Source organism: Idiotropiscis lumnitzeri, chromosome 6 (genome assembly GCF_059441095.1).
Source record: "Idiotropiscis lumnitzeri isolate Australia: NSW breed Sydney's pygmy pipehorse chromosome 6, RoL_Ilum_1.0, whole genome shotgun sequence".
NCBI lineage: Eukaryota > Metazoa > Chordata > Actinopteri > Syngnathiformes > Syngnathidae > Idiotropiscis > Idiotropiscis lumnitzeri.
The window spans coordinates 12,763,229-12,775,699 of record NC_142396.1 but is presented as its reverse complement, the minus strand read 5'-3'; the positions used below and the strand labels follow the sequence as shown (position 1 = coordinate 12,775,699).

Genomic DNA, 12,471 nt, shown 5'->3' with positions numbered 1-12,471 from the left:
TTCATCTGGACCCTCAACTAGGACCTGTTGTCCCGGGGACATAAAGCCGCAGACAACTTTGCTTCTACCGATCATTGGAACAAGCAAACCCCTCCACCACTTTAAGGTAACGGCGCATGGAGATGTTCTTTGGGGATCAATAATGACCTTTTTCTTCTGAGATTTTTTTTCCTGATTCACAACTGTGTACTACACTAAGTCAATTTTGTGTTTTCCCGTGTATTTGTCCTTGACTGTCATCTTCATTGCAGTAAGTTCATTCAGAGGATGTTACTGGCAAAAAGTAACAGATTTTTAATGCCCTACTGCCATGTGTTTGTCCTTGACTTGGAGGGACTTATGATGATGACCATCCTCAGCACTCACCGAGTTTGCCTCAATACAAGATTGTAAAAAAATTGCTTTCTGACAGCGAGCCAAGACAGAACAGAAAGTACACTGGGAAAATAGCAAATACAAACACAAGTCTTGAGGCTTAAGGGATAGCTATAGCCTGCTATTCATTATGAACTTTTGGGATTTTGATTTAAAAAGTCAAGAGCTATGTGACTCTGACATTTAATCAGAATGAGCATACCATAGGAATCGGATTACTACTTTGATTGATTGAGTTACTGTCCTGTCCCATCACAGAAGAACAATGCAATTTAAAAAAGTATTTGAGTTGTGTTGGAAACTCCCAAGAATAACTTAATCAATTTTAATTTAAAACCAATTATTGAAAATGGCGCACTGAACAAAATTAAACCCAGTCAATGGATAAAGACAGCTGCAGGGTAGTTGTTATAAAAATGAGGACTAATATACTTGGAGAGAATTTCTAGGAGCCATCACTTAATAAAGTTACATTGATTACGTGTTTGGGATCGTGTGACCATTCAAGATGGCGCCCGAGTCAGATTCAGTCTTCGCCAAAAGAAATTACAATCATAATAATAAAGAAATAACTCGAGTAAACTATATAATCTCATTCGACTGTGGAGCCGCAGCTAATGTTGATCTTGAGTCCAAGCTGAGTGATGTAGAAAACTGTGTGAAAATTTTCTCTGACTGGAATGGTTTTACAACAGACTGACCAGACGCCATAAACCATGACTTGGTTAAAGAACAAGGTTTGTTGCTGTCAGAAAACTGAAGCAAAAGGGATATTCCTGGCAAAGGGATGTACCAGACTGAGGAACAGCCCACATATAAGCCAAGTAAACAACAACACACTGCTTTATACTGCAAGTGAGAACGGGTGTCTGGCTCAAGTTTAATGCCAGAAATATGGCAGGCTTACAGGAATGGACAGGCGGGCTGAAGAGGATCTGGCCGACAGTGACAGGTGACGGATACTGCACAGTCACAGAGCATGCCGAGATTGGCCGTATTTGTTGCAACAAATGGGATTGGTCACATTTTAAACTGTAATCCTGGAGAACAGAAAGAGAGGTCGTCGTGTGTGACGAGACACAGATCTCAGATGGTCTCACGGACATGTGGTTTCTGGAAGTGTAATCAACATCGACAGAGAGGAAAAAAAATACACAAAGAAAGAAAAATAACATTGAAACTATAATTCTAACACCAATGTTAAATAATAACATTTAATGTAATAAATGTAGTCGTTAAAAAAATAATATAAATATGTATGAGTCCAGGCTATTGGTCTCTTTTCAATGTCCTAACCTTTGTGAAAAAAAATAATGTTTTTATAAAAATATTCGGTAAATGACATGTTTTACCGCCAGTAACTTCTATTGATAGGATTTAAGCATTTAAATAATTAACAATTTGGGAGAATTTTTCAGACATGAACTACGAGAGGGGCGGCAAAACATAGTGGTATGTTATTTTTAAGTGAATTAAAAGGGTGGAAAGAACCTAACAGGGTGGAATTCTCAACAATGGCAGGGAGTTTCAACAATGTTTTTCAATCAATCAACCAACCATCAATCAAACTTTGTGTGGCGCAATTTTCATACATAACAATGTAACATAACCCCCACCACTAAGTACCCAAACAGACGTATGCACATAAACGAATAGAAAGGTTTTTAGATTTCATTTTTATTTTTAAATACATTAATTTTTATGCGTTTCTTTACATGTTTTAATAGATTTTACATCTTTTTTGTGGTGCATGTTCAACTTGTTAGGGTTTGGTCAATAAACTATGAACATTCATATTCTGTATCAGACCTACTGCCCGAAGACAGCTGGGATAGGCTCCAGCACCCTCACGACCCTCGTGAGGAGAAGCCGAACAGATAATGGATAGATGGATTCATATTCAGGGTACAGGAAAGTCACCATTTCATAATATTTTTGCAGCATTTTGATATGACCCCACACCTATATAGTATTGACTTACACGAAGTGGAACCTTACAGTCTATCTCAGTGTGAATCCATTGTTAGATAGGAAACACCATGACTCAACAATCATAAATAATGCATGTTGTGTGCAGTAACCAAACAAGTCTTATGGGAATAATCTCATAAGGAGAAATCACCATTGAAACTTAAAACTATGACAGCGTTTTGGAAGGAAAATTAAAGCTTCTCAGTTGTGTGTGTGTGTGTGTCTTATTAGCAGACCCCAAGAGACAAAACAACACAGAGCAGTACTTGATCAATGAATTAAAAAAAAATAAATAAATTAAATATGGCGTGGGTAAAGAGGGATTCTGTCAGATTTTTTTTTAAATAAGGTGCCGCTATACTACTGTATATAATAGATATAAATAGATATAATTGTATAAATCAAAACCATGACGAGAGCCCATATTTTAATTCATAAAATCATACAAGATAGAACGAATCCTATAGCAATATGGTCATTCCTTTTTGAGCACTCCTTAAGCATTGGTCTTTGGCCCTGTCCCTTCTCTACTGGTTCCCTGCATGTCCACACTAGGTAGTCATGGAACACAAAGGGTGAATCATTGAAATCTAATTTATGTCACACAGAGTCAAATTGTGTGAAAACTCTTAAACTAAAACTAAACATTGGGTCCTATTTCATGTCCAACTTTGGCGCAAGGTGAAATCTAACTGGGTGGAGTTTTCTTTCTTTTGATGTTTTTGTAAACAGACACAGTTAGTAATAGACATTTGCACCGTTGTGGGAGTCAACACATCCAACTTTATTCATGACCAATCAAAGCGGCTATTTCCCAAGTCAATGAATTCGACAATGATTGAGAGGGTTCAAGAAAACGCAGTTGTCATTTTCGCCACACATATCAGTAGAGCACAGATTGTGTATACCTGTGCTTTGAATGATTCTACCAAAATCACATTACACCACCTGTGCCGCAACTTAGACCTGCTTTTAGCTATTCTAAGTTTTAGTCTCTTTTCTTTCACCAAATTGTCAGATGCGCTGGGGGCGAGTAATAGAAAAAGCCAAAGATCCTCCTGAAGAACCAACATGACATAATGTGGTCCACCAAACTCCCAAACACAGTAAACTAGACACGCCAGTAACGAAAATGAAGATGTGCCGTTTTTTACGCTGAGAGCAGGCGCATCTGTCTATGAAAATAGAGCCACAGAGGTTGAACAGCGTGGTCGACTTTTCAAATTTACTACTCCACAATGACACATAGAGCATGGCGTCAACTGGTCGCTTATCATGTTTTTGCCGCTCTCAGTAACACACGAATGTGCTAAATTAAATTAGTCCATCTCATTAAGTGATGTAAATTGTCTTCTATTTCTGAATGTGCAGCTTCACCAAGTAAATGAGAACCAGGGAAGGGGAGAGGCTGGAGCTGCATTTTGAACAATTTTTGGGACCACAATTGGAAAGTGGAAGGCGAGTGAATAATTAATCCACTGCACAGGAAAACGTCCATGATTATTTGCAAATATGCACTGCAAATTCCCACCATGCAGAACCCGCTGTTGTGGCCTCAGAGAGAATTTCGTTTTTTCTCTAGCTGGTAAATACCATCATACAACAGCGGGTGATGTCCTCACCCAACCCACATTCATGCTTTAAATATCAATGCATATCTTGATTGAAAATACATTTTCTTTTGATTTGAAGAATAAACCACTGATCTTGAACTGCAAGGCATTCTGCATGATGCAGACTGAGACTCGAGTGGAATGTTAGATTTGTACCACAATTACAAACATGTTAGAGAAAATTCTTATCACAAAAGTGTATTATAAGCACAAAACCGATCTTGTGAGCCCCGTCCACCGAGTGCTCATCTATTGTCCCGAAGAAGATTGAAGACGTGTGCGCATACACGCGCGCACTTTGTACATATAGCGTATTTGCAGCAGACAAAAGAGCAATTACATCAGCAAGGACTGGTCGAAGTCCATTCGATATTCATCACATTACTGTCGACTTAAAATAATCTAAAGTCGTGCAACTGCAAGTGTAGACTGAAGTTGTTCTGCAAATGGTAACAATTCAAGCAATCAAGTGTGACGACGGTCATTCAATGTTTTTGATGCAAGTTTCTCAGTCTTTTTCGTTTCTATTCAGAACACAAAATGGCAGTAGCAACAGAGACAATTTACTCAAACATTCAAAATGTGAGGACCAAGGTTAGAATAGTTTTGGCTTTATCATTATAGTTATGTGTGATGTAGTTTTGCATTTTGTTATCTAAATTTAGTTTTTTATATTCAATTTCAAGAGGGTTTGTTAGTTTGATCTAAAATGCTTTGTATAGTAGTTGTTTTGTCACAGTTAAGGCATGGCCTGGTGTCTTTCAGTTTTTAAGGTCTGTTTGTTCTGTAACACGTTGACAGAATGTCGCGTATCCTTCCATGCTTCTACCACTGCCACGTCTAGCCCAGTTCTTTGACGTTACTTTGATTGTGCTGTTCACAGAATGTTCGGTGATTTTGGTATGTACTTTCTTATAGAAAGCCACTTCTGGTTCCAAATTCTGCTCCTCGCGTCACAAGGTGTTTTGCTCGTGTGCCAGATTTATTAAAAAAAAAAAAAAACATCACAATATGTATTCTGTCGTAAAAACTCAGCAAAAAAAACATTATTTCAAAAACATTTTTGGAAGCAACCATCTACAAATAAAATACTTGTACTACGTAATGGTATGCACAATTTGAAGTACATTAGGTGCATTCCAAAGTAATATTTCTTACGTTAGAAGCATCTCAACCCTACCGTCTTAAACAAAGATAGGATGTTCTCGCTTTTCATCCCTTGTTTGCCAAGTTGCCAACTTCTAGAGTGAATTTGTGGCTTAGATTCCTGCTGAGAAGTAATCCACTCATCGCAATACATACCACTTGCGCATTTGCTTTTTATCAGTCAGTCCAGTGATTCTCAACTAATATTCCGGGGCACATTAGTGTGGAGTGAGAGCTCTTTGGGCCTCTGTACACACCCATCCGACGTCGGCTGTCGTGGCCTACTGTCGCGTCAGCTGAGAAGTCGGCACACCTGCCCGAAAAATGACCGAAGAACACACCACAAAAGCAGACGGAGATGACAACAACCTTCTGCGCGTGAGTGAGAAGTAGTTCCCCAACATGCCATTGGCTGCGATAGTCAAAGTGTATCCTTTCACGGTGATGTCGAATAAGGGCGGTCTTTTGGGAATGAGAGAGATTACTTTGTCTTTGCGCTCTTCTGTCCCGTCAGCCAGACCGATAGATAGACTGAACGATCGCTGAAACTATTTTTCATATATAAACCAAACAAAGGAGAACACTTGTTACCTAGTGTCACGTTTTGGGCTGACAACAATGTCATTTTAATATTTACAAGGTGAGGGATAACATGTAATTCTGATCATTTGAAACACATTTCTGGTTGCCATGCTATAGGCATAATTTCATGAAACTGGTTAGTGAACTGTGTCATCACAGTAATGTCAACCGAAACAAATCTCTTTTCCTCTCATACATGACATACTAGACAGATGAAAGATGCTTTGTTCCCATCTGTGAATCTTGTCATTAGTGCTTGTCTGACAATTCCAAATCAATACTCAATCATGGATGATTTAGCCCCGAGCTACTGATGCATTCTCATTGCAGAACCCCAGGAATGCAGAGCTTGACGACGAGTGGAAAAGTAAAAGGAGACAGAAAAACTGTGGAAGACTATAACAGAGAATAGATAGACAATGAGAGACTCATCTGCAGTGCTACTTCACTCAAACACAGCAGGACGCTGACATAATTTGGAATAAAATAGGCGATGGCGAGGAGGGAGCGTGACAGACAGGCTATAGATGAAGGAGACCGTCTCTTTCAATCAGATTCCCATCAGCATCTCTTACATAGATCCGTCTCTCAATGGCTGAATGAAGCGAGAAGAAAGAAAACACGCTTCCATGCTTCTTAAACAATTCCAACTAACTTAAAAAGTCTCAACATTCTGTAAGCACACTAATGTCATTTAACTTGATCACATAAACAGGAAAAAGAGTTATTCAACTTGACATTTCTATCCAATGCGTACCTGTCCTTTGTCGGGAACTGAATGTCATTTAACATTTTTCACCCCATGAGATTTTGAATGACGCATTCAACCAAACAGATTCACGTAATTTTCATTCCAAATTCTACATTGAGCTCAGTCTATTTGGGGACTATTTTGCAAATCCGCACACGCCAAAAATATCTCCAGTCATGCTAGATTTTTCACAAATAATGCATGCATTTAAAATGATATATTTAACAAATTAGTTTCAGAAGGTTCCCAATTGAAGTTCTAAACATTCAACTCATTCACTTCACCTCGCCATATACCAAAGTTGTTGACACTTTTCACCATTAGAATCACCACCAAAATGTTCACATTCATTCTCAATGACACAGTCCACGAAGCAAAATGGTATCCTTTCCATTTCAGATTCACTTTGGGAATGATTTTCAACGAACCAAAAATGTACATAGCTCACAAAAAAAAAAATAATAATCTTTTCACAATTCCAAAATTAAAGGCTATTCTTGGGAATTGACTTGCTTGTACCTCCCTTTTTGAACTTTTCAACTGTACGTTGGAGCCTAAGCCAGCTGTCATTGGGGGCGGGTTGAAATACACACTGAACAAGTTGCTAGCCAATTTCCGGGCATACAATATAAAACAGGATATTTTGGTACACTAACAAACAACAAGGGGGAAATGTAATTTTTATTTGAAGGAAATTATATTTTGGAAGCGATTGTTATATAGTTTCAAAGCAATAATGGCTGCCTTTTCAAGACAAAGTGAAAGAGGGGAAATGAAGTGATGTGGTGAGATTGGTTTGTCTGATGGGACTTTTGAGGCTTTGAGAGTTGGGCTCAGTGAGAGGAGCAGGCCCCTGCTGAATCAAAGCTAGGGACGGATAATCAAGGCCAAGTTTATATGAGACATTGTGCAGGGGCAAAGGAGAATAGAAACCTTTTAAAAGATTAGCAGTGCTCAAGCACTGGAACAGCCACCAGGGATTCAAGTGTTGAGCCATTGTTACACCTTGAATTTTCAATCCATACCGTTCTATATTTGCCCCCCCCCCCCATTTTGATCTTGTGCAACTATCTGGCTCTGATTTAAAGAAAACGTTCTCATCTGCATAATATTCATACACAGCAACGAGAAAGAGTGAGCGACTCACAGGAGATGGTGAGATGAATGTTAAATCTATTTAGTTTTGGGATGATGGAAGAAAGCACACAGAGCCAAAAAATGGACCAAAATAATGTACACCAACCTCAGACATGTATTCAAAAAGGGCATTTTCTTCTTTGCATAAATTCACTTTAAACGTCTATTGAAAATAAAGCCCATTTAGAGCACATTTCTTCTCTTAGTGCTGTAATGCATATCCCTCCCTATGGTAATTTAAAAGAAGATAGCTTGGTTAAGACAGCCCGGGAAAATCAATGATGCCTTACTGGTGAAAAGAGAACAGACGCATACAAATGAGTAAATACTCCAAGAGTGTCTTATTAAATTTTAACTTGGGTTACCATAACGGTTGTCTAGCATTGGTATGTTTTAACACGGCACTCTCGCTCCCGCACCAGGCAACATAAGATTTCAGTTGAAATTGGTCATGCGCATATCAATTAATTTTCCTCTGATACACTTCATGTCTAAATGTATGGCTCCTGGTATTGAGATGCGACTATAAATCGTCCATGTGGGTCATCACTGACCCAAACAAAACCAACATACCCATAGGTGGAAAGGGAGCGAAGAAAAATATACTAATTTATCGTAACAACAATGCCCCAGAGATAATTGGCCAGCAGGCTCAATGGATGTTTTGGACATGAAATTGCTTGGCTTTCTCGCTCTGACAAGCTGCTGATAGGCCCAGTGGGATGGAGGGTCACCTGTATAGTGTTTGGGAGACTGCTCTCTAGCTAATACAGGGAGCCAGTCAAAAGAGTACAGAGGCAGAAACCATAATGCAACAATCAGGAACCATCACGCAACAAATTGCCTGCCAGCTTTGGTATAATGTTTCAGTTGAAACATTTTCCATCTCCAGCAATTTCTCTCAAGCTCCAGCATTGTTGCCACCCAAACAAACTCTCAACTTGCCACAACTTTGAGTAATTTTCTACAAAGGTTTCTGAGTTGCAAAATTGATGCGGTTTTTTTTCTGGCCTTGTTATCAGTAGTTTCAGAGAACTCCATCACACAATATCACATACCTTTTATAATGCTAATTATACAGCGCATCATTGTCAAATTTGACTTCAGGGGAGGCACATCAGCATGAGAATTATGAGAAAAAACATGCAACTGTGCTAACTTTCAATTACGTTAAAGGAACAAGTGAAACTCCACAGTTATTCAAAATGTTGCGCCATATCCACTGTGATATTTAAAAAAAAAATGGCAAATTTGAAATTTCATGAATGCTTCACATTGTGTTCTTAGACTTTGGTAGGATTACTATTTAGATGTTTAATGTAAAAACCCTTGCTATATAAATACACGTGAGCAATTATTTATTTATTTTTTTATGTTTTCATAAAATACACATTTTCTATAGACCACAGAATAATATGAATCAATCAATAAATAAATACAATGAAGCTCAAGTGGCAGGAAGAAGGCCCAGTCAAAATATGTACTTGAAACGGACATTAAACATTTTAGGAACGAAACACTGAACGTGAATAACATTTGGACCCAGTATAGCTGTTATACTTTCTTTTCATCAATCATCTACGCTTTAATGAGACCCATCAGATGGGGCAGGACTGTACCACAGATTATTGATCTGGTAATAATGTATAAAATGTTTCCACCTGCCCCTGCAATGTGCTCACGTACCCTTAATGGATATGTGTATCAATGGTAGGGAAAACTGGTGTAGTTAGTTTCTAATGTTTGACAATGGATCTGAAGAAAATCTGTCGGAATGAACGAACATAATTTTTAATGAGGGTAAATTGAGCTTGTTTGTGACCACTTCAAGCACAGACCAAATACACCATTGCCCCTCACAGTATAGGGTCCTGTGCCTCAATTATCTAATATCAACACAAATTAGTCTGGAACATAAACGGAAACTGCACCCTGAGTAATTATTTCCATTTACACTCCATCATGTCCAATTACATAGTATATGAGATACTAACCTCTCTGCATGGTTCCACTAGAATCTAGCTCTTCTATATCGCTCTTCTAGTGACTAGAAGAACACTGAATGAAAATTTTGAAAACACAACAGTTTGATCAAATGATTTCGACTGGGATTTCCACAGACAGTTTGTATTCATTTGTCAAAATGAAAATGACCAGAATTGTCATTAAGTCAGAGTAAAAGTCAGAAAACCCAGAGTGAGGTCAGTCACGGTCATTTTAAAGTGAACAGAAAGGAAAAGACAGTAGGACACAAAAAGAAAGAGGAAAACTAAGAGTGGAGGAATAAACAGAGAGAAACGAGAGAAACGATTTGGCTGCCTGTCTTATCGGTCTTGACAGAAATGTCAGTGCACTGTGACATTCTCTCCTCCAGCTTCCCATTGCTGCCCAGCCGCTACCATGTACTGTACATACACACAGCAGGCTGCGGCGCCACAAACATGCAAACACATTGTGGAAGAGGACTGCATTCACATTCACTCACTAAATGTTCCAATAGCCTGAATGACAAAGTTACCCCAAAAAAATTTAATAAACAATTGCTCCATTTTAAATTTCTGATTAACCATGTCATACAGATAGATATCTTTTAACATCTCAAAATGTGTTTCTCAACCTTTAGTATTACGGGTGTGCATGTAGGTATTTCATTTGAATTCACTTTTTTATTTCTTTCGTAAACTCATTTAGTAAAACTGCGATTTTAAAGCTAATGATCATATATTAGCTGCGATGGCATCTCATAAGAATCTATTTGAATGTATTGCTTAGGCATTATATTAGTACTTAGTCCTAGTCTAGTTGCTGTAGACAGGCGATCTTCTACGCATGCGCGACTCACATTGCGCTGGGGTCACAGATCGTGTATTGACAAGGGCAAATCTGTGCAGCTGCACCAGACTATTGTACATACAGCAAATGCTTTTAATTGCTTTTTACAGAGTCACACGTTGGGTCCATTCATGAGACTCATACTATTGTAATGGCAGATCTAATTCATTTCCACAAAGCAGTTTGATTACCTTTATTGTGCTCTTATTGTAAAGTCCCCAAATATTCACTTTTTGGAAACACTTCTTTGTGGTGCTAGTCACAGTGGTACAGTTCTGTATCTTCATGGGTGGTGGAACGTGTCTATTGATTGGTTGAACTGTCTGTCATCTTTCAAATTACAATGGAATATATTAAATAGCAATAAAACTTTGCAACTACTAAAACTAATGCAATTTCTAAAAATATTAGAGACTTTCTTGGCAAGATCCACGATACATCATTATTTAATTAACTTGTTCTATTACACTTTGTTTTGCTGATATATTATAATGTCACACTGTTTACATGCAGTAGATGCCAACTGCCATTATGCCATCAAGACTCCCACAATGGAAACTGATCCATGCTCAGAGTTTTTGATCCAAAAAATATCATGATGAGTTTTACAACTTGGTGAAACTGTCAGTCTGATCTTTCAATTCATTTTTTCCACACTAAATACACCAGTGAGACAGTCACCCAGTATATTTTATTGTCAGTAAATCAGCAGAACAGAGTTCAAGGTGAATACCAAAGGCCTGCAGGGTCAATCAACTAATTTGAGTTCATTTTGTCATCAGCTCCATGCGGCGCCCACATGACAGCTGAAATATGAGTGGTACTAAGAAGAATAGATTTGAAGAATTTTCTTTGTGGCTGTAGCTGCCAACAGTGATTACAGATCACAAAACTAAATACAAGGCACACTCTGAGCAGAACTGTGATAAAAGCCCTGAACAAGTTAAATTTAATCAAACTTTTTTCATATAGTCATCGGAGGTGGGATCATTTGATAACATCGATTTGTATAGCGCACCTACATATTTGTATATAAATTATTTCATATTGACAGACACACATTCACATACGATTGCCCTAATTGACTTGGCTTTTATTGTTGCAAAATAAAGACATGATGTATGCCTGAAGGTTGCTGTAAAAAAATATCTGAAATAAACCATGGTACACACAGACTACATTTATTTATAATCTCAATTATAAGAGGGCCTGGCTGTCAACCAAAAATGTAAAATGAAAAACGGAGATAGCAGTGACACCTCAGAGAGCCATAAATGACGCCGCACTGACAAAATGACGAACGTATCAAAGAGGTAGGGGAGATTTGCAGTTTGAGGCCAAAGGGGAATTTTCACAAAAGTATTGTTTGTATCATGATGGGAAATGAAAAGCAGATAGGATTTAATTTTGACAGTCAATCAAAGCATTGATGAGAGTGAAAGTGTGTGAGAATGAGAACGAGAATGTGAGAGAGGAAGAGAGGTGTTGGTTGCTGTATGTATGGGGCATATAGAAAGGAAGATGATAAATCGCAAAATCACATCAAACTGGGACTAAGAAATGAGATTTCTTTTTTGGCTTCACATTTCACACAGCTAATTAATCATCTTGGTTAGCATTAGAGCTGAGCGATATGATGGTATACAAAGACGATAACATTCATGTCACTTTTCCTCCTATCGTGTTATGGTTATGTGCCATCTGCAGCCAACTGCATGTAATTAATACATCAAATACAGATTGATTTGGTGGGCAAAATGCTCTTTCACTTATCAATATTATGCAGGTGGCAGACTGAACAATAACACAGGGAAGGGAATCATAATACATGCTCACCGTACATAACAAACCTAATTTAGCAACAACAAACCCATAATTATTAATAACCATTTACAAATAAAAATGCCCTCAAGGCATGCTGGGGACGCCTTCAAATTATACAAGCATAGCAGTTTTTATTCATAGCCTAATCACAACACAAAGAACACGAAAATGGAGAATCACAGATTTTTTTTCTGAAGTTTTTCTGGTCATTGTACCGCTCTGCTTGAGTTGTTTATGTCA

General features: G+C 38.1%; 1 protein-coding gene across 1 annotated transcript in view; it reads right to left on the bottom strand.

Annotated features, from left to right (window-relative positions):
- Positions 1-12,471, bottom strand: part of cdh13 (cadherin 13, H-cadherin (heart)) — a 241,863-nt gene that overhangs the window by 101,426 nt on the left and 127,966 nt on the right. The gene's annotated exons all lie outside the window — the stretch shown is intronic.